Below are 23,177 nucleotides of genomic sequence, written 5' to 3'. Positions count from 1 at the left end.
CATTAAGTTCAAGAAGAGCGGATAAAGCGAGCAGACCCGCCATCTACTGGAATTATGTAGAACATCCATAACTGGGATTCTATCCCCCACCTGCCCAGATGCTGATCTAAAGTTTACCCCCAAAAAATGATTGATTTGCAAATATTTAAAAAAATCCTTAGTGTTCAATGAAAATTCACTTGTCAGTTCTTCAAAAGATTTAACGTGGGTATGCCCATAGAAATCACCAATACACCGAACAGCAAGCTGTGCCCACCTGGCACAGTATTCATCCTTAAAAATATCAGTAAGCAGCGCCGAATTCAAAATTGGGGTGTAAAAATTAATCCGGCCGATTCCAATTTTTTTTTTAACATTGGTCCACACCTTAAATGCAGCCCAGACAGTCTTGAACTTAACTTTTTTTAAATAACTAGGCTCCACTGTTCTCCAAAAAGCTGCATTGGCATGACTTCCCCAAATCATATTATATATAGGAGGACAAATTTCACCAAAATCTCTATTATCAGCCTGTCGATTAATTAATGGTTGGATATATTGCAGTGCAGATACCCAGTAATAAAAAAGAAAATGAGGGGCCGCCCACCCCCCCCCCCTCTCTCTGGGTAGTACTAAATACTTATTTGCCCACCTTACTTTTTTAAAAGACCAAATAAAACTACTCACTAAACTCTCCATATGCTTAAACCATTCTTTGTTAATTTCCAGCGGGATAGTACGCAAAAAATATAAGACCCTAGGTAAAAAAATCATTTTAATAAGATTGCATCTACCAATAATCGTTAAATGCAAATTGTTCATATGATGCAACTCTTTCCTGGTTTTAACTAAGACAGGGGCAAGATTACTCTCCACTATCTGGTCCAAATTGGCCGACAATCTGACACCTAGATAAGTCACTTGATTGACCCTCCTGTTGTCTTCAATAATGGCCCACTCATTGCCCAATATTTGGCATTTACTCCTATTTAATGCATAGCCTGAGATCTCGCCAAACTCCGCAGCTAGTTTCTCTATTTGTTCGATCGCCTTCCCTAGTTCAGGAGTAGTGACGGCTATGTCATCAGCATATGCCAAAATTTTAAACCTGCCCTCCGCCATTACCATAGGCGAGATCAATGTAATTTGCAATAACTTCCTAATCAAGGGGTCTATATAGAGTGCAAACAATAAAGGGGAGTAGGGGCAGCCCTGCCTAGTTCCTCTTGTAATATAGAAGGGTTCTGAAATTGCCCCGGCTAGTTGAATTCGAGCAAGGGGCTTCTGATATAAACCTTGTATAGCCTTGATAAAACCAACCCCTATATTAACTTTACTGAGCACTGTCCATAAATATTTCCAGTTCACCCGATCAAAAGCCTTTTCGGCATCTAATAATATTAATGCCATAGGGGCCGCCATAACCTGAGATGCACCTAACATGGTGATAACACGCCTGACATGATCGGCGGTCCCCCGCCCATGAATAAACCCATGTTGCCAAGGGGAGACAAGCCCACCAATAACTCGACTAAGCCTAACCGCAAGGATTTTGGCACACCATTTAGCATCTGCGTTTATCAATGAGATAGGTCGGTAGGAGCCTGGTAAAAGTGGGTTCTTCTCTTTTTTTAAAAATATAACAATATTAGCCTCCAGCCATGAGCCCGGCGCCCGCTCTCCAGCCTGTACTGACATAAAGAGTGCCATAATATCAACCTTCAATTCCTCAAAAAAAGTTTTAAAGAATTCTATTGGGATCATATCAGGGCCAGTAGCTTTCCCATTGGATATAGCAGTTAGAGCCGAAATAATCTCATCCAACTCAATGGGGCAGTCAACTGACAGCCCTCATCTTGCGATAACTTTGGGCACGACATATCACTCAAATACTGGGCAATCCTTTCATCTCTATCATCCGAGAAGAGGCTTTCCTGCTGGTACAATACGGAATAATATTCTTTAAACACCTGTAGTACTGACGTATCTCCATACACAATCTGCCCCAACCTATCTTTAATTGCCAAGATGGCACTCCGAGCTGCCTTTTGTCTAGTTTTATATGCAAGCACCTTGCCCACCCTCTCACTAAACTTATAACATTCCTGCGTGCGAATCTGGGCTTTAATAATGTCTGGGTCTAGATACAGCTGAATGATCTTGGCCTTCATGACCGCCATCTTATCCAAAGTATCTTGTATTGGAGCATTACTCCTTGCAAGCCCCACTATCTGACTCTCCAGAGAAGCCAATTCAGTCTAGGCCGCAGATATAGCTAGGTGCCGTTGTTTCTCCCGCCTAAGGGCGTAACTCAGAGTTTCCCCGCGAATAGCAGCCTTTAAAGCATCCCATAACATCCCCGGTGGAACCGTACCCCGGTTAAAACCCAAAAACTCAGTTAACCATACTTTCATCCGTGACACATAAGCTGAGTCAAGCAGCAAGCCCCGGTCAAAAGACCAGGGTTTCAAATGTCGCTCCTTACGCAAGACCGAAAATTGTACTACCAAAGGATTATGGTCAGATATGACCCTAGGGAATTTTTCCACCAAAAGTCCTTCGCTTAACGATGGAGACAAAAAAAAATAGTCTAACCAAACAGACTTTCGGTGGGGATATGAAAAGAAAGTGTAATCAGGATCCATAGGCATACAATGCTGCCATGCATCCACAAGACCATGAGTCTGCACCAACATTTGAAAGGCGCGAAACACCTTCGGTTTTCGTCCCAAGTATGAACCCTGATTCTGTAAGGGGATATTAGTCTCAGTATGTATATTAAAGTCCCCACATATAATAAGCGGTAAGGCCCAGAGCACAAGTTCAGTATTTAACATATTAATACCAGTTGGATCATCAAAATTAGAGCCATAAATAGAACACAAAGTAAAATTTGACTGTGCCATAACACACTCTATTATAACCCATCGGCCCATGTTATCAACCCTCTTCTTGACCACCTTAAGAAGATCTCGCCGTGTAAGTACTGCAACCCCTCTAGTGTTAGTTTCTTGAGTGGTGTACGCGACTAATTGGAAACCAGGAAAATCCAACAAATACTTTTTAGCCGGGGTAACATGCATCTCTTGCAAACAAATTATATCTGCCCTTAATGTTTTGAGCTCATGAGTGGCAAGACGTCTTTTCTTGGAATCGTTTAGCCACATATATTTAAGGTGGCCACCCGTAAAACATTACGGTCCCCCATTGAAAGCTCTAACAAATACACCCAAACTTACAACTTGTTTCATCATACACCTAATAATCTCCTGTGCCTTCAAATACATATTTCTGTGCATCTCCCATGCAAAACCTGCCCAACCCCAGCCCACCCTACCAATCACCACCCCACCCACAAAAGGACGGGCTTTCTCAAAAACTATTTGGCGTAACAAATAGTTGCCAAAATAAACTATAAAGGCCCTAGGCTGTTGTTGGGCCATTCCACTTGCTCCTGCTAATTGTTGCTTCCTCAGATGTAATGGAAACCGATGGGCTCTCTATATCTCTTTCTCCCATTCCCATCCAGTCTGCTCCGGGAGTGCTGCTTTAAGCAATCTGATTATAAAGGCTCTTGAATCCTGCCCTTCTACACCTTCTTGTATCCCAATTAAGCGCAAGTTGTTACGACGCTGCTGATTTTCAAAGTCCTCTACTTTCCACTGAATATCAGAGAGCTGAGTCTCATGCATAGCGGCTTGTTTTGTCACTGCACCCAGATCTGACTCCAGTACGTCCGCCCGGCACTCAATAGCAGCAATCCGCTCCCCAATTTCAGAGCATGTCTTCGCAACCTTACTGATTGCCACTTGTAGCTGCTTCGTGGCCACCCTGGCTTTCTAAGGGCACTCTGACAACCCTCATCCAAACAGAATAGTAACTGTGATAGCAGCAGTGTTGGACTATTGTGCAGTTCTTTACATGAATGACACAAATGTCATAACCTTCACCAGAATAGGTGTGGAATACCTGTCATGTACTTCTACCACTATAAGTCCTATAGCTCTACATGAAGAATCTATTGGTTATTCTTCAAAGCTGGGATTTGTTGGCAGATACTCCTGTTATTGGGTCTTTTAGTCACTTGACTAAATCCTCTCCAGAATGTTCAGAGTGATTTACATAGTGAGTAATTGGCAATGATATCAGGATCAATGTTCCAAGAGTTCTAAAATACTACTTGAGTTAGTATATACTTAATTATTCCATATTTTATTTGATCTACTATTCAATTGATTTACTCATATATTTGTGTATAGACGTAAAATCTGTGTGTGTAGGATAATTTAAATGTTTCTTATGTTAAGTATGACATGTGTGATGTATCATACATTTTCCTTGTTGGGTGCCACCACTTTTCTGTATCCAATTGTCGACTTGCTACATTACAACCACCCTAGTGGTTGACTGTAACCATCAACTAAGCATACCACGAAACTCCATCCTACCCATGACTGAACAGAGGGAATGCCCATGAAAATGAACAAAACCCTCCTCAGTGTCAAGGAGGAACATGCCTGCCTGTTTCTGTATTGTGCAACATCAAAAAAGAGATGGAATGATTGATATGTATTGTTGCATCATGCCTGGGACTAAAGCAGTTCTGCTCTGGACAGATCAATTGTTTACCTGTCACAGCCTCAAAGCACAGATTTTAGAGTGTATAGGCGATATAATCTATTTTTGTGCTGGCTTTCCATTTAATAAGAATATTGTGATATTGAGTGCATTCCTTGTATGTGGAATGTCAAAACCCTGAGCAGGTGCTAACGTGTCAGAAAGGTTTTGTAAAATTCAAGGGGTATTGAATCTTCACTTGAAGTCTTGCCACTTTGTAAACATTCAATTGCAGTAACAACATCTTCACATGTAATTTCACCCTGTAGGTCATTATACTGTTTGCTAGTAAGGACAGGGAGCAAACGTTTGAATAGCTATTTCTCCAGCTCTGTTCCAGAAGGCTCTGAGTTCTTGGAGTAGAACGGTTGATAAAATACTGAAAATGCTGCAGGATACCAGAAATCCAAGTTACATTTCCTCCACTCTATTTAATACATTTGATTCTATGTAGAATTATGTTCCTTCCTTATAAGGAAGAATTTGTCCAACCAATTAAAATTAGTTGTAGTGTAGAAGACAGACATGTAATTCAAACATTCATGTGTTCCAACCTACAATGTCCCCTCATGATTAGCGACTGCATACCATCCAGGCAGTTGCATTTACTAATCACAGGTCTTGTGGGCCTTGATTGTCATCCAGAAGATAGTCATTAGTTGGCTTAAGGATCTAAGGATGCAGTTCACACGGGAAGGGTTGTGAGCTTGCACAAATAGATTTCAGTAAAGACTCCAGCTAGTTTAACAAGGTAAGGTAGGGTTCTTCTGGTTACTTAGGAGAGTTACAAAGGTTTCAAACACACGAGAGACAAGTAACTAATTTTCTCCTTTCTATACAGGATTTTTCGGAGTACAGACCATTCACGAACTGCTCCTAGGTACAATTAATATTGATACTAATTTGAGTAGATTGGATTTGCTATTAAAGTTAAATTTTTTTAGACCACAGTATTGGGAAATACAAGAGGGTGTTTCTCACGTTCACTATGATTTACCAGCCGTAAAAAACTGGTTGGGCAACACTAACATTCAAGCATGGTTAAACACATTGGAAGAAAGGTGTTTTGACTTCCATATTACAGGTCGAGCACGAGGTGATTTAATCGTTGGTTTTAACATAAGAGTTTCATATGTTTTTAGAGTATTTATTTTGTCTTTTCCAATTTATTTAGGTGTTGTAGTCCCATTGTAGTCCTGATGAGGCCTAAAATTAAATGGGCCGAAACGCGTCGACACCATGTGGATTTCGGCAGGGTTGGGTAAAAAATATAATTGATCCCATAGAAGTATATTGGAGAGTGCAAGAAACCTCAGGAAATAATTGATCTGGACTTAGCACTTACTTATGTAATTTTACCACAGCCATTGCTAAAAAGTGGATAAAACCTTTATGTTTGTTGTGTACCACTACCTCCGAAGGAGGAGAATGAATTGGGACAATTTTCAGAACGAACTGATGATTACCTTTATGTTGTTTTGAGTAAATGTTGGAGTTTGATGTGATACAAATGTTTTTTTGTGTTATACGGTTTATGTTACAGGGACAATTTGTCTCATTGGTGATTCTCTTTGCCCCATATGAGTAATAAATTTAATTTCATAAAGAAATAGCTATGTCAAGAAAATATTGAGTATTTTGCTTGTTAGAAATTAGTTTAATTTATCCCTGCTGCATGACCAATGTTTAATGTATATATGTATCCAGGCCCACAAGCAGCACCTCCTGCACCTCCCCCTCCAACCGAGGCACCGGCACCAGCAATGGCATCAACAAGTGGAACACAAACAAGCCCAGCTGCTGTGATAGACAATGTGGAATTTCAGACACTGAGACGTGATATGCAACGGAGGTTACACAGGATGGACAGGTTGCAGAAGAAGGTGTCCCGCAATAGCAGGAGACTGCCGGGTATCAAACAAATCCTGCAGAGGGCTAATTTGTAATTAATGGATCCTCACCCATGATTCCCTCCCCTCCCCCCTCTTTCCTGGTTCTTATCTTTAGTGGGTTTAGGTGGCTTAGTGTTAGGTTAGAGTAGGCTGTTAGTTTAGTTACTATAAGTGGGTTGGGGGGTGGATGGGGATATATTATTACATGTTTTCTGTGGGTGGGTGGGTGGGGGATGATGTTGGGGTTTATGTGTATATACAAAAAAATATTAAAAAAATTATTTAAAAAAAAACAAAAAATATATATTTGTTTAGGATAAGTTAGTATGTGTTTATGTTATTATGTGTTGTCCTACATGTGTCCTGTCATATAAGGGGGGAGGGGGATTGATGTTTAGAGTGTTTAGTTAAATCTGATAAGTAAGTTTATCTTAGGGTAGTTAGGGCCAGTTGTGGGTAATGTGCAGTTAGGATAGGTTAGGTTAGTTAAGGTGTTTCTCCTAGTTTAAGTTTCCTTTATTACTGTGAAATAAACTTTTAGGTACTCCTTTACAGTATATGTCATATGCTTGGGGATCAGGGCCTTGGCATGGGTGTACAGTGTCAATTTAGTATTTGCATTTCTGTTCCATCCTGCATCAGAATTCCATTATTGACATGGTTATAATCCAATTCCAAATGAGCTGTCACATTGGCAGCTACAACAAAGCTATTTCTCTATGCATCTGCCTTCCATTGCTCCTACCACTCAAGGGTACTATGGTTCCGAATGTGTTGTGAAGGTTGGATGTGTTTTTTAATCTGTCATCATTTGTTTCCTGATTTGGAATCTTGGGCACTGTGGGACGTCTGCCTGCAGCCTGATGTTCATGTGAATCCTGATCAGCTGAGTGATGTTATAATCGTACGTAGTATTGTATACATAAATCACACCTATCATTTCTTACATTGTACTCCCAGGTTACATATTTGTCCATACACTCGTACACATCCATTCCTGCTGTATGGTGTGTGTGTGTGATGAAAGTTTATAGTCAGATGTCACATACATAAAGATTGTCTTGAAAGGAATATTGGCCACATTGACTTTGAGCTTATACATACCTTGAAGTTGACTTTTTTCTGTCCTACACAGCATTATACTGTTTGTTTTAATTTCACTTCAGAAATAAGCCTAAGGATGCACTGATGATGATAAAATCCAGATCCCATTGAATAGTTATCAGCCCACATTCTTTCTATACTGTTGTATTGACATTCTATGGCCATTGACATGTGGCATACATCCCTAATCTCCTACACAGTTGATGTGCCACATTACACAGGGACAAAGTGGTTGTGTAAGTGCTATTTATTTTAAAGTGCTGTAGTGAAATATTTACATAGTCCAGGATTGTGAGTCCATTAGTGTGACGCCTTCTATTGTGATGCAACACAAGTGCAATGGGACATGTCATTGGACAAGCTGGGGCGAAGCGTCATACAGTGCAGAGGAACATGAATTGCCAATGAGGTAGTGAGAGACAATTACAGAGCATAGTGTCAAGGTAAACAGTGTGCTGGAGAACAGTGCATGTGACCAACTGTAGGAAGACTGGCATGTTAACAAGCACAGGCCCTAGGATATCAATGCACTTGTGGCATGCACTGGTGCTACTAGGTACTCCTATGGGTGAAGGTGATCTGTTCCACGTCTTCATCTTCTGATGTGTGTGTCGTCTCCTCTGCCCTTGGTGGTGGTGGGTTTGAAGGAGCAACATACACTTCAGTGTTTGAAGATGTGGAGTCAGAATTCCCGGTAGCTGCCAGCTGTGGAGCTATTAAGGGCATTACTGCAGCAAGGAGGAGCTGCTGCTTCTTGACTATAGCAGCTACATCACTGTGGTAGGCAGCCAGGTCGGCCCTGAGGAGGTTATGATTGCATTTGTGCATGCAGTGAAAGGTTTGGGATGCCAGGTGTTGTGGCAACTCCCTAACTGCTGTGGTGAATTCCCTCACACATTGTTGTAGTCCTTGCAGGAGGGAGGGTAGCGCTTGCATGGCTGCTGCCTGTTCTTCAGATGACATCATGCACATGCGCATCCCCTCAAGGTTGGCTGCCATATTTTGCATCCCCACCGGGACCTCCTTGGCCAGCTCCCGCTGTACTCCCACTACTGTTCTCTCAAAGGTGGTACCAGTGTCCTCAGAGTCCTCAGCTGCGTTGGAGCTGGCAGGTCGTACTATTGGGGTGGTGGGTGGGTCGTCTGTGATGGCTGCTGTATCTGTGCTCCTCCTTGCAACCGAAGATGGGTTCTGGAGGGTTCCAAGGACATCTTGGAGGGTGTGCTTGCTAAAGTTTGTCATCTCGTCATCCATGTCATCAGGGAATTCCAGGACAGGCATATCCCCAGGAGAGCCAACGTCCTCTGCAATGAGATATTGTACAATTAGTGTGTCTGTGTTGTGGCAGTTGTAATGTGACATTACTGACTTCCTATTAGTGGAACATTGTAATCTTGGTTCCTGTTCATTGTTCCTGTCATTAATGTTAGCATTCTCCCAGGCCTATGCCCCACCTGCATGTCACATGTGGTGTGGGTAGTATGGGGAATTGTCTGTGTCACATCCTCTAGGTGTAGGTTCTGTCCAAATTGTATGTTGCCACCTTCTTGTCCTACTCAACCCTCCGTCTACTTTCATTAGCATGGTGAGGCCTTGCAATGGCTGCGGGTGTACTGCTGCCACTTGCACCACACTTAACAATATGGAACTGACCCAGTCTGGGATATTTCACATACACCTATATGTTGCTGAGCCCTAGCATATACTATGTATAGCATTGGCATGGCACGATACAGGTGTCAGCATTGGTAGTGTGTAATGTTGATGTCGGGGAATGTGTGCTACATTGGATTGCACTGATGGTCCTGGCAGTGTTCCATTTCCTCCTATGGAGGTGCGGGTGTGTTTAACTAGCTAGACACACATGTCCTCCCCCTCAATGCTGTAGTCTTAGCAATATGACAGTTGGGATGTTGCAAGGTGGCATTGCAGCTATTGTAACACAGGCACGGGGTAGACCCTGAAATGTGCAGCATGGGTATGACATTACTGCTGTGTACTTCATAATGTAAGTAACAATACCTGATGTTTATAGCGCCTATAGGCATGAGAATTTGACAGGATTTGCACTTTGTTAGGAATTACAGGGGATTGATAACGTTGTCATCCTGAACCCTCTATTCTGGGTGTGTTTGATCCATGGACACGTAACTGCCATTAGCTACTTGACCTGCTCACACATCACAGGTGGTAGTGGCAACTGTTGTCAATGGTAAATACCACTTGCAGATATGGGCTGAGACTGGAAATTGAGCCCCAGTTCATATAGGGACAATATCAGCTGTTATGTGACAGCAGGCCAGTTTTATGATGTACCCTACCCTCCTGGACTGGCTTTGCCTTTCCAACATCCTTGGCATGGCAGAGTACCCCCATGCAAAGGTTGTTGGTGTAGTGTTGTACTGTGCCCCTGGTTTCCCCTCCACAGTCAATGCACCTGTGCCGTGCCCCTTTGCCCTTTCCACTACCTGATTTTCATGGCTGAAATGCATTGTCTAGTAGGTATGTCCCCCCACTGTTTACAGTTAACATTTAGGCAGTCTTGTCCCCCATGCAACTTACCCTGCATCTGTGTGATTTCCTGGTAGTCTGCGCTGTCCTGTCCTTAAATCCCTGTGACGATCTCCTCTGGGATGACGGCTGCCACCATCTTCTCCATCTGGTCCAGGGCCACCTGCAGTGCTGGACTCCCACCTCCAGTCTGCAGTGCTGCCTTCCTGTTCCTTGCCATCTTTTCCTTAGCCCTGCGCTTGCAGTCATGCCAGCGTTTCTTGCACTCAGTGACTGTTCTCCATACTTCTGCCACACTGTTTACCTTGTCAACAATTTGTTGCCAAATTGCCTCTCTCCTCCCCATTGACAATTTTGAGGTGACATAAAGTTGATGCTGGTGTTCCGTCACCTCTTTCACCAGTATTTCCTGCTCCTCTGCACTGAACCGACACTTCCTTTTCTTCTTCTCCCTCTCCTGGGTCTTGTCTGGGTCCTCCTGTCTGGTTCTTGCTCAGCTGGAGTCTTCCTGGGGTCGCTCATGGCTTTTGGGATCCATTTTGGGGCTCCTTTGCACATTGTGCTGTGTTTGTGCCGCTTTTGATGCTATTGCAGGGAAAAATGGCGCGTATCCGGTTTGTGACGTCCTAAACTGGATTAAAGTCATTTTCGCTGCATTAACGTCATTTTTCTTTACGTGGTGCAATGATTAGAGTAAAAAAAAAATGACTCGAACCCGCGGTTTGTGCCACGGAGCGTCAAAGTTTACATTTGATGCCCAGGTGGCACAAAGAAATGGCATTAGCTGGCGTTAAACATTTTGCATCAAACAGTATAAATATGGCCCCGAGTTTCTTAAGATTCTTCTTAATGTATTTTAACAGTTTGAAGTTACGGGCATTGTTCGCTTAAAGTATGGCCAACCTTGCTTTGATCTCTGCCATGTCCTTCTGCATGTCTGTCTCAAAGGTAGAGCCCATGGAAGCTTGTGGTTGCTGTTGCTGGGCTCTGGTGTTGTATGGGCTGTGGATGTGGAGGGGGTGGGACCTGCTAAGGCAGTCCTGACCCTTGGCATCGACGTTGCACCTTTTTTGGTGCTGGTTGCAGGTGATTTCGCTTGTCCCCCATGTGGGAACGCCAGCTGTAACCCTGATGCCTTCTCCATTTGTCACCTCTTGGTCACCTTGCTGTAACCTGTCTGGACTTCACAGATGTGCCGGAATCGTTCAGCCCTCTTATCTAAGACATGTTTCTGTGCTGGGGTCATCGTGGCTGCTAAGACATGAGGAAAACATGTCATCAGAAACTGCGTTGTGTAAAGAAGAACAAGCATGCACTGTAAACAGCATCTTCAAATGACACATGTTGCCCACCAGACATACTACAACAATGTCAAGACCCAAGTCATTACAAATCTGCCTCCCAAACATATACGGTATCTTGTTCATGTCACAGGGATAATGGCTATTCAATGTTGTCCAGATGTAACAGGGCCTAGCGCCTCCTTGCGCCACATTAGCACCAACATTATCTTGGTGCTGCTGTGGCCCAGCAAGGCCAAATTCCCTGCGCCATAATTTCTAAGTAGCGCAATGCATGCATTGCGCCACTTTGTCATCCCTTGCGTCACCCAATAATGTATGCAAGGGGGTTGTTTCCCCGGTAAGATGGGGGGCACAAAAATCCACTGTGTGATTTATTTCAGCTACTTTTAACACTTGCTCAGAGCAGATGTCACAAGGGGGCACACTATTGGTTACAATGGGCCCCTATGTACAGTTCAGGCTTAGCGCCAAATTATTTTGTGATAACCCAGGACAGTACATCAATAGTGTAAATAATGTGCATGTTATTGGCCCCTACCCTGTGCCATGGTGTGCCATATCTCAAACTCGACGCACACATGGTGGCCGTAGGAGGGCACTAAGGGGCACAGAAAAAATGGTGCTGCGCTGGGTGCAACGTTACTTATTTTAAATCTTTCCTTTTCTGTACACAAGCTTGTTACATCTCCTAAGTACAAGGTAAATACTCACCAGAAACAACTTATTGACACATAAATTAACCCTGGTCACTCACAATTATAATAATGGGTAGATCATTTATGGCTATCTGCACACATCTTGTTTGCTACAATCTGTAGACATGTTCCACATCCATCTGCAAAAGAGCTGAATTCTTTATGTGTACTCAACTGACGGTTGCCATTCACAAAAAGCTCCTTGCACTGCCGGTGCCTCACTTCATTTCTGAAGAGTAGTGAAGCACCAGTAGTGCAAATGTCTCATTGATAAGCCCCTTGAAGACCTCAACACATGTACATAAATAGTACCATGTCCTGAGTAAATTAGTGCAATGTGTGGCACACAGTGCAGTAGCATGTGCTGTGACAAATATGTCACATCCATGCAATTCTAAAAGCCAGCACCTCTCACACAAATCTTGACTGACATCACTGTGTTTGTGGGCATAATTACCTTTTCCTAAGACCCACAAATCCATTGTAGCACATGTTGGCACATGTGCATCATTCATCTCATTCCACATCCTCAACATAACATCAGACATGATATTGATACCCAAGCATAGAAGGTGGTGTCTTAATTGACACACATGCCATTTTAACATGACATTGCACACATCATACCCTCTCACACACAACCCTGGATCTACACATGTGACATACAAGTGACACATACAAGGTGACACTTACCGGCTGCTTTGAGGTCTTCAAACTGGAAAACCTAGCCAATAGTGTAGGGTGGAGGTCCACCTGCAAGACATGAAAGGAAAATATAGCTTTGTGATTGTTGAATAAAAAAACGCATGGACAACTGGTACACATTCCACTTGTTTAGTTGAGTGACCTAGTGAACTTAGTGTTAGGAATGAACAACTGCCATCTATAACATGTCAATTAGACAGACATAGGCCCTCATTCTGACCCTGGCGGTCAAAGACCGCCAGGGCGGAGGACCGCGGGAGCACCGCCGACAGGCCGGCGGTGCTCCAATGGGGATTCCGACCGCGGCGGTAAAGCCGCGGTCGGACCGGCACCACTGGCGGGCTCCCGCCAGTGTACCGCCGCCCCATTGAATCCTCCACGGCGGCGCAGCTTGCTGCACCGCCGCGGGGATTCCGACCCCCCCTACCGCCATCCAGATCCCGGCGGTCCGACCGCCGGGATCCGGATGGCGGTAGGGGGGGTCGCGGGGCCCCTGGGGGCCCCTGCAGTGCCCATGCCACTGGCATGGGCATTGCAGGGGCCCCCGTAAGAGGGCCCCTACATGTATTTCACTGTCTGCTGCGCAGACAGTGAAATACGCGACGGGTGCAACTGCACCCGTCGCACAGCTTCCACTCCGCCGGCTCAATTCCGAGCCGGCTTCATCGTGGAAGCCTCTTTCCCGCTGGGATGGCTGGCGGTCTGAAGGCGACCGCCCGCCAGCCCAGCGGGAAAGTCAGAATTACCGCCGCGGTCTTTCGACCGCGGAACGGTAACCTGACGGCGGGACTTTGGAGGGCGGCCTCCGCCGCCCGCCAAGGTCAGAATGAGGGCCATAGTTAGCCCACAAAAACATGTACAGATATGAGATGCTCCCATACATACATGTCACAGATACATATATTACACATTTTGTGGGGACAGGGTACTGTCAATTGGCAGAAGCTTAGAACTTTATAGCTAATCTATGTTAACCTATGTTTGACTCTTTTCAACACCATACTACCACAACATAACTCTATTGTGTGTGTGCAAATCTTTAACATATGGCACACCATGGCGCATGTCGGGACACTGGCGTTGTGAACTACAACATTATGGTGGCACTTAGAATGTTGTGCACCATACATGAAGGTGCTAAACCTGCCAAGTGAAATTAAGCATTATGATAACAATGGAATTGTCATTTAACCAACATGTCTTAGACACAGAATCAAGTTACTCAAAAAATGGCACAGTGGAACCAAGTAGATTTAAAGGCTCATTTTTCATGTGCCACCTACCGCAGGCATACACAACTTGCATTCTTCAGGCCTGCGGCTGCCATCATGTTGCACCAAACTTTAAAACTGCCACAATTCCTGCATTGCACAACTTTTGACATATGGTGTGGTAATACTTGCCTCCATCAGCCACATTACTTTAAAAACTATGACACTGATGTCGGAGTACGAGCCAATTAGTCCTTACTACATTGTGTCCTTTTTTTGTTCCTGGCTACGGTACAGAATCAAGAAAAGTGGTGCTGCACTCAGTGCACAGCCACTTTTCTTGCAGCCATTAGTTCCCCTTTACCGCCACCATGTGTGCACTGTATTTGAAAGACAGCCCACAATGGCGCAGGGAAGGGAGCAATAGGGTCAAGGTATTTGACGCTATTGATGTACTGTTCAGGGTTAACTTCAAAGCCTTTGACCTCACCCTGAACAGTACATAGGGGCACATTGATACCAATGGTGTGCACCCTTTTAACGCCTGCTCTGAGAAGGCGTTAATAGTAGCTAGAAAATATTACACAGTTTTAATATGTTAGATCACACGTTGCCATTTTGACATCACCCTCCTACCTAGTGTACACCGCCCTTACATACATTTTACACAATTTGTTCCCTTCTGGGTACACCAGCTGAAGTGTTTGGTTGGTCCCCCTCCTCCTGTTGTGCACCATTGTCATCATTCTACTCTTTAAAGACATCTGCCTGTTCATCCCAGGGGACATTGGTGCATAGACAAATGTTATGCAAAATAGCACACACAAGGATAATTTTGCATAAAAGGGGTCATGCACAAAATAGGCTTCCTCCTGTTAGAGCTAGACACCTGAACCTGGATATTAGGAGGCCAAATGTCCTCTCCACCACATTCCTGGTCCTTCTGTGGCCTTGATTGTAAACCCACTCTGCATCTGTTGTTGGATTTCCAAAAGGGGTCATGACCGATGGCTGGATACCATAACTTGGTCCTCTGCAGAGGAATGTCAGTAAATGTGACAGTCATGCATGTTTGTTATTTGCTATGCACCATGGCCCATATTTGTATTTAGTAGAGTGGTGATTCAGATCTGCATCTGGTATTGGGTGTGTTCCTATTTGGATGGACGCTTGCATTAGTACGTGGTGGCACACTTTCTTATCATGGGTTGTGCCTCAAGGACCTGGTGATTGTTATGTAAATTCTAGTCTGACAGTTCACTCATGCTGAATATGTGTGGAGTTGTCTATATTTAACACTGAGGCCCAAATTTAGGTGGACCTAGCACCTCCTTCCACCACGTTAGCCTCATTTTGATTGACACTATTGTGGCCCTGCAAGGCCAAAATCACAGCACCATGTTTACAAAGTGGCATTATGCATGCAGTGCAGCACTTAGTGATGCTTTGTCTCACATTAAGCCTGTGCCAGGTATCATGTATGCAAGGGGGGTGTTCCCTCTTAGGGGAAATGGAAAAATGGTGCAGAGGAATCTAAGAGTTTCCAATGTGTCATTTTTAGCAGATACTTTTAATGCCTGCACAGAACAGGCATTAGAAAGGGGTACACCATTGCATTAAATGGGTCCCTCCGTACTGAGCAGGATTTGCGGCAACAATTTGTCAATAATCCTTCGCAAAGGGTCTGAACACAGGGTCTTGTCTCCTCCTCCGATTCCTCCACAGTGGTAGGTATCTAAGGGACACAAGAGTGAGTAGGCTTTCACAATCTGAACAATAGAACCACCACCTCAGTGTACATAGAGCAGTAACGTAATGGGACAATGGGAATGGCAATGTATGTGCAAATTATAGAAATGGTGCAGTTCTCGATTATCTGAATATTGTCCACCACCATAAAATGGCGACCGTCTGTCCTGTCAGTAGGGACAGGTGGAAGTGAGGTAACTCCACCGGCATTGCGCGTCATGGCTGAAGGTGGTCTTGCACCACCAGGCTATTCCTCATTGGACAACATGGGGCTATATAGAGTACAGTGGTTAATGGGGATCATAGGCAGCGGTGACAGTGTACACCACCGTGGACGTCACTGCCATTTTCTGTCTATAACCTCACTGGAATCTTGACCTTCCATAGGACAACACCTACACTGTGTGTGCTGCTGTGACCTGTGTCTGGATCCTGCCATGGACCATGTGACCAGGGAAAGAGCCACTGCCTTCACTTTGGAGGAGTTACAGCGTTTGGTGGATGGCGTCCTACCCCAGTATGGGCAGTTGTATGGGCCTGCAGTTCAACAGGTGTGTACACCTTGGGCACGATGCAAGTGACAAGGTTGCATGGGGATGTGTGTGCAAGTATCGTGTCATTTGGGGGGGTTGTATGTCTGATGGTACTGTACATTGTAGGCGCTGTGTGATGTGTGCCAATGGGGATGGAAGGGGATTTATGTGCCACATGTGTGACAGGCTGGATTGTATGTGTAATGGTGTCCTCCTGTCAGTGTTTCCTCTGTAGGTCAGCGCCCATCAGAAGAAGGGATAGTGGCGTGCCATCACCAGGAACGTGCCTGACCCTGGGTTCTACAGCAGGTGGAGCTCCCATTGTAGGAAGAGGTGGGAAAACCTGAGACGCTGGACCCGGAAGACCGCGGAGGCCCAGCTTGGGATGGCCTCCCAACGAGGGTGAGGTGTCCGTCGGAACCTGCCCCCCCTTATGGCCTGCATACTGGCGGTGGCCTACCCAGAGCTGGATGGGTGCTTGAGGGCATCACAGCAGCAACAAGGAGGTGAGTACACTGTGCTTTACAACTATGATTGGTAGGTGGCATGGGATCCTGGTGGTGGGTGTCAGTTAGTGGGTGCCCCTTAATGCCAGCTCAGAGGTCGCAACATGATCCAGCTCAAGGGTAATGGCTGTATTTCTAAATCTGGTAACCTAACTAGGTTGCATTCCATGTCAGACAGGGCTTAGTGACTCCCAGGAGGGGTGCAGTTGGTGGGGTTTGACTCACATCTTGCTGTGTTACCCAGCCAATGGAATGCCACTGCAATGCATGGTGCTCAATCCTGATCTCGTGCGTGACGGTAATGTGTATGCCATCTGTGGTGTTGGTGCTGCTATTGACCCAGTGCTCCCTTTCTCTCTCCCTCCCCTTTTTTCTTCTGTCATGTGTGCATTAGCATCATCTGGCGGAGGAGCAGGGGCACCAGCAACAGAGGGAGCTGCATCCCATAGGACCCAGGAGGCAGAGTCCACCAACGCTGGGGGGACCAGTGGGACGGAGAGCAAGGGGAGCACCATGGTGGAGGCAGGAGGTGACAAAACTGGCTCAGCTACCTCCTCCGATGGAAGCTCCCTAGGTGGTGGCGGACACCTCTGGGAGGACTCCAGCTACAGGTACAGCCGCCACCCCCATACCAGCACCGCCCTCCCAGTAGCCCCTCACCGAGTTGCCTGTGCAAGCTCACCCAGGAGGGGGGGCATCTCCTTCACCCCAGGCACCTCAGGCCCTGCCCCAGTAAGCCCTGATGCCATCAGTGAGGAGGTTATTGACCTCCTCAGATCCATCTCTGTAGGGCAGTCAACCATTGTGAATGCCATCCAGGAGCTGGCATCCCAGATGAAGCAATTTAATGCATTCCTGAGGGCATTCACGGTGTATTGGCGGCCTAACAGAGATTGTTCCAGGCTCTGGCCTCCTCTCTGATGGCAGCCAGTGTCCCTGTTCCTACTGTCCATCTCCAACTACCACTTACCAGTCACAATCTCCTCAACCCCAACCCATCCCATGCACACATACAGACAAGCATGCACACAGAACAACACACAAGAGTGGCACAGACAAACACAGGCAGCACACTTCAGGCCACAAGCACTCACACAAACAACAGACAGTTGCACACACAACATCCACTGCCTCCTCTGCCTCCCCCTTCTTCTCATCTTCTTCCCTTACTGTCACATCCACACTCACACATGCCTGCACTGCACCACCATCACCTCACCAAGCACCAGACACACCTCACATGTAGACACCTCCACAACGTCCATCCACGCATCCCCTGTGTCCTCTCCCACCCTGTCTGCCCCCTCCTAAGAGACACAAACGCATGCACTCAGACACCTAACAGACATCCACTTCACATCAGCACATCAGCACACTGCCCATGCACCTGCACCCACGTCCAGCAGACATATACCTCCAACAACCACTCCCTCAACCTCCACTCCCATCCCTCCTCCCTCATCCCACCCCACTGTCAATGAAAAGCTTTTCCTTTCCCAACTTGGATTTTTCCCTCCCAGTCCACCCGCCGTCCTGCCCATAAGACCAGAGTCACAATGACCCAGCCCAGCACCTCAGCCAAACAGTCCATGGGGACAGTGGATGCACCTCCTAGTCATGGAGGCAAGAACGGGAAGGATCCCACTTCACCACCCAAGAGATGGAAGGATCCTACTCCTCTACCCAAGAGAGGGAAGGATCCCACTCCACCACCCAAGAGAGGGAAGGATCCCACTCCACTACCCAAGAAAGGGAAGGTTCCCACACCACCAACTGAGAGAGACAAGAGGCCCCCTCCAGCAGCAGTGGGCAAGGAGCCCTCACCTCCATCCGAGACACAGGAGCCCTCACCTCCAGCTGGGACACAGCATCCCTCACCTACAGCTGGGACATAGCAGCCCTCATCCCCAGCTGGGTCACAGCAGCCCTCACCTCCAGTTGGGACACAGCAGCCCTCAACTCCATCTGGGACACAGCAGCCCTCACCTCCAGCTGGGACACAGCAGCCCTCACCTCCAGCTGGGACACAGCAGTCTGCACCTCAAGCTGGGACACAGCAGCCCTCACCTCCAGCTGGGAGAAAGCAGCCCTCATCTCCAGCTGGGACACAGCAGCACTCACCTCCAGCAGAGGGCATGTAGGCCACCTTCCAGGGGCTGTCATACAAGGAGCCCCCTCCAGAACCAGTGGGCAGGTTCCCCACCTCAGAGACTGTGACCTTGCACTCCCCTGCAAAGTGAAATGGGCAAGGAGCCCCCTCCAAAACCAGTGGGCAAGTTCCCCAACTCAGGGACTGTGACCTTGTACTCCCCAGCAAAGTGAAATGGGCAAGAAGCCCCCTCCAGAACCAGTGGGCAACTTTTCCACTTCAGCTGAGGTGCACCCCACTCTCCTTCCCGCTGAGGTGCCTGGCCATTCAAAACATGATGCCCCTGCACAGTGTAGTGCGGATTACGTCAGGGAATGAGTTGGGCCTTGGACTGTGCCCTGTGGCCAAGTGGGCCCTTTGTACTTTGTACTGGCCATTGGCCATTTCTGAACAGTGACTCATGTATTTCTTGTCACATGGACAATATGGTGGCAAATTACACTATCATTTCTGGATAAACGCTGTCCTTGCATTATTATGACATGTGTCATGTGGCACTGGTTTTCCTCTGCAGCTGGTTGTGTGTATGGTGTGTGTGTGTGTGTGTGAATGGTGTGTGTTATGCGTGTGTGTGTGTCACTCTACTTTTCCTCCCTCCCTCCCTTGTGTGCAAGGCTGCTGTACTCACCGTCATCGTCTTCGTTGGCGTTGGTGTTCCAGGTGGAGCATGTTATAGAAAAGCATCAGGAAGACTTGAAATTCCGGTTCCATGGCGGTGATGGTCTTCTCTGTGTCTCTGATGGTGAGTCTTTCGTTTTCTGTGTTCTATTACTGCAAAGCTTTTGATGCCGTTGGTACGACCCCAGAAATCATGGCGGTTTGCTATCTCTTAATATGGTGGGCGGTACCTTGTTTTCCGCCTGGCTGTTGATGGCTACCACGCTGGTCAGTGTTGTTAACAAACTGGCAGTTGGTGTGGTACATTGGCTGTCTATGGGAGTTATCAGCGCCATGATCAGAATTTGGCAGTAATTACCACCAGCCTGTTGGCAGTATTACCGCCACTTCAACAGTCACCGCCAATGTCATAATGACCACCATATTCTTTAAAAATTCATACCTCCGGTTCTCTTTATTGGATTTTTGTCCTTTTAGTATCATTTCAAAGATAAAAATATAAGATATTTCTATAAATTGGTGTTGGATTTTTATTGTGTTTCGTGTGTTACTTCTGTACTGTTTTATGAATTTTAAATGCTTTACACACCTGTCTCCTAAATTAAGTGTTCAAAGGGTTGAGCTGGGCCTAACTTATTGAGACCTAACTGGACCTAGTGGGGGTTAGTAGCCTGTTGCTAAGTGTAGGCACTTACCTGCCCTTATCAGTAATCCACTTTCCAACAAATACATATTAATTAAACTATTTTGTTGTATTCCCATTTTAGTGATGTCCCTGGGCACGTTATTTTAGCACCTAGGCCTGTCACTTGTGCCCTTTAACCCCATTACATTTTATTTGGATGCATTTTTATTATTTCAGCATAGGCCACATTTGGGGTGTTGTTTTATTTTCTTTATCTAGTTGTTCTTTCGCCTAGGAAAGCATTGTATTTCTTAGCAAGACATTCTTTTCAATTTGTTCTTTCTTCAAGGCGGCAGCAAGATAGGGTTGTCGGCACAAGTCCTACATTGCGTCTCTTATGTTCACAGAAACACACACATAATTACATGGGGACATTTTCTAAGAAGATAAGCAGTTTTTTAATAAAAACACTTCTCTGTCCCATGCACGTTAGAGGGATATTCCAGCCAGATGACCACAACCGAATGCTGATTGACTTTGCTACAGTTGCTTGCTGAGACTACCAGTTCCCTGGCCTACATCGGGTTGGTGTCTCTCTAGACAACAGGCTTCCTTGCTCAGTGGTGGGGGATGATGTAGTCCCAGGGGGGAATCCTGAAGGACAGATTAGTACTTTTCACACTGTGTTAACATAGCTTAGGTAGGAACCCCCATATATTATGCATAGCGACAGTATGGTGGGACATTTCTTGTGTTTCACTTTTCTTGTCACCATTTTGCTTCTAGCCTGTTTTATCATTATAATTATTGCAATTCATGCCATTTTATCTAGGATGTAGCTGTTTCAATAAATCTTATTGAACCATTTTCTGCCTCTGTCTGTCTTTGCATGTGTGAGACTAATGTAACTGAGAGAAAAGGATGAGATCTGATACACCACCATTTCCCTGAGATGTCATCTTGTAATGGGCCCGGTTGCCACAAATCATGCCTGCTCTTGTGCAGAGATGAGGCACTGCTTGTTGCCTGAAAACGGATTAGTCCAACAATTGTCACATGGTGAAGGATTGAACTCAGTTCCCCACAATTCAGATGGTGCTGCCCATACTCCACCAGTCTCATTAGGATAATGAGAGCCCACACAGCAATTTTAGAGATAACAATGCAACCAGCCAGTAAGCACAGAGAAGCAAAACTTTCTGACATATATTTTTGTTTTATTTTTCAGATTAATGCCTGTTTATACACATTACTCATTGCACTTTTTAAAGGATGCTTCTGGGACTCTGATTGTTACCCAGTAATTAATTGTGTTAACTGAAATACATCCTTAAACAAGTAAATGTCATTGCTCGCTGTGATAATATTATATACCAAATGTAATTTGAAATTATGTAGGTGTTTTTTGTTTATAAGCATCGGTATGATCCATCTGGTTAAAAAGGATCTTAAACCTCACTATTAATAGTGGGCACACAAGATGTACTGGTTAAATGTAATGACTGTTGGACAGTACACAGTTCATGGATTTTGCTTTGTGGCGATCTGCATTTAATCACATGACCTGCAGAAAACTGTTCATGTAATGTGAGTGGGGCATATTTCTCAATCATCACTCCTGTAATAAACTGCTAAGAGTATGATTACTAGTTAAGTCATATGCAGTAGTCACACATTGTTTTCAGGTGGGAAGGGGCAATATCTTAAATTGATCCTAAAAAAACATAAATTGCAGGAAAGCGATATGTTGGTGATGATTAGAGAACTTCTGGATACACAATGAGAGAACTTCTGGGCACTGAGTCCTCTAATGGTATCGTAACCTTAGTTTAGCACTCTGACTTGTGACATAATTGAAACTCCTTGATGGGGACATAGACATCGGCCGAAATCTCTGAGAGGCCCTAGGGTTTGGGCATAAACAAATAATGAGCTCAGGTGTAATATCTTTAGCAGCGCTAGGGGGAGGAACGGAGACACTGTTGGGCATTTTCAGTAAAAATGCTTTCTTAGGTTTTATTATTTTAAGTTGACATGTGTTGGACCTGGCCTTCTCTGCAGGATGACCCATAAACATTTTTCATTTAACCTCTACATTTGCTGAATTTGTTTTTATTGGCTCAATGATTGTGCACCTTACCACTGCTAGCCAGTTCTAAAGTGCATATGTTCTCTCCTTTAAACATGGTAAAATTGGCTGACACCTGATTTACATTTACTATAAATCCCTTATAGAGTGGTACCCATACCCAGGGACTGTAAATTTCTATGAGTGGGCCTGCAGAACTTATTGTGCCACCCATTTAAGTAGTCCCATAAAACATGTCTCAGGCCTGCCATTGAAGACTGAATGTAGTTCTAAACTGTCAATTCGACTAGACAATATTACCCTCTTGCGAAGACTTAAACTCCCCTTTTATTGTATATAAGTCACCCCTAAGGTAGGCCCTATGTAGCCTATGTGGCAGAGTGCAGTGTAGTTAAAAGGCTAGGCATGGAAGTTTCAGTTTTACATACCCTGGTAGTGAACAACTGCTAAATTTGTTTTTGTACTACTGTGAGGCTGAACTTTCCCATTGGATAACACTTGGTTGCCTTATTACACTTAATAAAATAATGTTTTTGGTAGGTGAGCATATCATGTTTGATGTCTGAGAAACTGTAAATAAAAATCTTTTTTAACCTCTTAAGTGCAGCCGACGGACAATGGTCCAGGCCGGTGTCGGCCATTGGCTGACACTGGGGAGTTATTTAATCATTTCTGTGCCTTAAACTGCCTGGATCTACAGTGCTCATGTGCGTCGGACGGCTCCTGGCTGCCCGTGCACATGGGACTTGAAATCCGTCTGGTGTGGGCGTCTGTGTGTGCAGTATTAAACTGCCAATTTGACTTGGCAAGTGTACCCACTTGCCAGGCCTAGACCTTCCCTTTTTATACATGTAAGGCACCCCTATGGAAGGCCCTAGGTAGCCCCATGG

Source organism: Pleurodeles waltl, chromosome 2_1 (assembly GCF_031143425.1).
Source record: "Pleurodeles waltl isolate 20211129_DDA chromosome 2_1, aPleWal1.hap1.20221129, whole genome shotgun sequence".
Taxonomy (NCBI): domain Eukaryota; kingdom Metazoa; phylum Chordata; class Amphibia; order Caudata; family Salamandridae; genus Pleurodeles; species Pleurodeles waltl.
This window is presented reverse-complemented; position numbering follows the sequence as displayed.